Here is a 3,034-nt window from a genome sequence, read left to right as displayed (position 1 = left end):
CTCAGCAAAATACTTCAGTGAAGGAACGAGCAAAGCCGAGCCTTGGCCTACACGCGACCCGCACACCTTACCATGTGAAGCTTGGCACGCCGTGGTCGGACCTGGTTTACACTAATACACAGCTGGTAGCTGCGTGCCTAGCATGTGTCTAACACGATCAGAACAAGCAAGTGTTTTCACGAATAATGTCTGCAGCTTCAGCCAAATTTAGTGGAGTGTCTGTCGGTGTCTTGTACACCAAACGCTTCATGTCCAACCAAAAAAAGGAAAAAAAAATCTAGGAGGGGTCAGCAACACCTCTAAGACAACGTTCATCATATGGCAGTTGGAACTCCGTCTCTGAATATCATTAGCGTCAAAACCTTCATGGACCACTAGCTGGGGAAAAGTGCACCTGTGACATTTGTGACATAAAAGTTTCTTTTTGTTTCCCATGAAGAACCTAAAATTTTGTATACGAAGTTATTTTTGCGCTTCGTACTGATCAGAATAACTCCAGCGGTGCTCAGAATTATCTTGTGATTTTTTTTTCATTCGCTTATAATGCAGGTAGTTAGTTGTGTGGTATTTTTAATCCTAGAAGACTTCATTGAAATTTAAATTGTATGCTAAAATGCTCTATCCCAACACAAATTTTGTTAGAGGAAATTCTGTATTTTTAAAAAATAAGGATTTGACTGGGAAATGATCGAAAGGGCCTCGAGTTACCCTACTTGTTTGTGAAAGTAACTAGAAACGTGAGGGTGCTTCTGACATTTTTGTCTGATTACCGTGTACGCCACTATATGTGACTGTACTGTCCAGTAACTCGAGCGATAATTCTAGGAACGTTTCGGAAGATATAGGATGAGAGTGTGAAAGTATGACTGCCTGAAAAAATAATTTTAATGCTCGATAGTTTTTGCCATAATTATTTCACATCGAGTGGCATTGCTAGTTTTTAACTCAGTTCGCATCAGTTGTGACTGAGAGTACTGATCTACAGATCTGTTGACAAATTGAAAAATGGAAAATGATGCCCACCGTACTCTGCCCATCAAAGTTTTACGGTGCGAGACCGTAGGCAGGATAATCGCAACAAACGACTTTATCATTTTGAATTTGTTAATACGTTCGCTGGACGCAAGACCTGGAGCTCATCAGTTTTTCCTTCGCTGTTGTTGGTTATCATCTCTAACCTATAGAGTGGACGAAAGAAAATAAAGAGTTAGTTTGCGATACAGTTGTTCTTGAGGGCTCATAGTGAATGGGCGCTTCTACAAAAGAAACGTAGCGCTGCTGCATTCCAAAGTTATTTCTCCTAGACTATGTCCTAGATCACGTAGCCTTCCTACGTTGGTCATTTACATTTGTACGAAAACGGTAGGGAAAGCAGCGGAGGAAGACCACGCGTCTGTTCATACTTGTAGAAGTCTACGTTAAAGTGAGGAACCTTTGTCCATTGTGGTTAAGTTCTTGGTTGACGGCCGGCTGGCCTCTCTCTGACTGACACCTGCTTCTGCGGCCGCGGTCATGGGCCGCGTTTAGGGCGGTAATTTCCTCCGTCGGCGTTGCACTGCGGCACGGTGAGTACGTGGGATGTATTTGACAACTTTGTGGGGTTTAACTATTAGTTCAGTTTGGCGATCTGTACAAAATAGTTTTTGCCACTGAAAGACTCGTCTGCAGAAAGAGTAGGCGGACAGTGCCGCCACACTGGCAACAGTAGCAGTTTGACGGGTAAATTCAGGGACGGACGGGCAGTCCCATAAGGATCGCAAGGAAGAATGCAATTGGTGTTATTCTGGGCTATTTTCGTGAACAGGTCCTGTTAGGACGAGGATTTCCATGCAGGCAAGCTGAGATATCACGGAAGTTCCTACAAAAGCGTCTGTTAACTATTTCTATGACACTTTACAATTTCCGAGAGGCTCACTTGGCTCTTACTCAAAAAGTCATGATACCTCAGTACAACATTGAGAACCTTTTAGGTGGTGAGTCACTACGCTAACATTTCGCGGCGATGTGTCAGCTTGCATGTCCCATTAGGATCGCTAGGGACAATGCACCCTGAGCTATTCTGGGATGCATTGGAATAGATTTCTATAGCGCTGGACCCGCAGCTCTGCGTCATCACGCCAGCAATGGTGCCTCGTATTTCTATAGGTATTTCTCAGGTGTCATGTATCAAAGGGACGCCGCCGCCTCATCCTTGCGGGACCCGAGCTGACAACTGCACGTGGATTGGCAGCTGACGGCCGCGTCGTCACTTTGCGGGGGCCGCCGCCGCATCCTGACTCTTGGGAGCGTGTGCGGTGGTGTTCTGTGCGGTCCGATGAACATGAGGTTGAAAGATTTGCCAACGTAATAACGTGTGATAGGTGGTCCGTGACGGTATTCCTTGCGCGACCGGAGTAAAGAAAGAAAAGCAATCTATGTAATTACTTCTTATAAGACCTACATCCATCCAAACACCAGAGAATGATGAGAAACAGAAATCCAACCCCTGCAAACTGAATTTTTATAAATAAACAACATGTCCTTGAATTTCCTGTCATGAAATTCTTCGTCTCCACCACAGAGCAGCAAATTTTTGGGAGGGAGGGGAGGGGTTTACCAGAGGAGGAGAGGTTAATTAATTGATCAATTTAATTAAGTAGTCTATCAAACTGATAAGAGTGAGAGGGGGCTATTCCAATAACTTAGACCTGAAAGTGTACTTTTAGCAGCGAGAGGCGAGGTTTCCTGATGGTTGGGATGAGGGTGGGGGGAGGGGGTGGGGGAACAATAGGTTAAGGACCTGTCAGTCAAAAGGAAGGATCCTTTTAGAAGAAGAATGGGTTAAATACCTGCCAGTCAAAGGAGAACAATAGGTTTGCCCCCTGAGTCCATACCTGCCCCTGATGTAGGCAACCCACACTAAAAAATGGGCTCATACATAGTATGCTCTACTACCCCTTTCAGATCCGTGATACACAAAATCAGTGATGTGTTTCGTTCCAATGAACGCAGAATCAGTGATGTATTTCGTTCAAATGATGGACACACAAGCTAT

The sequence above is a fragment of the Schistocerca cancellata genome, chromosome 4, assembly GCF_023864275.1.
Source record: "Schistocerca cancellata isolate TAMUIC-IGC-003103 chromosome 4, iqSchCanc2.1, whole genome shotgun sequence".
Taxonomy (NCBI): domain Eukaryota; kingdom Metazoa; phylum Arthropoda; class Insecta; order Orthoptera; family Acrididae; genus Schistocerca; species Schistocerca cancellata.
The sequence above is the reverse complement of the archived record's forward strand: the minus strand, read 5'-3'. Positions refer to the sequence as shown.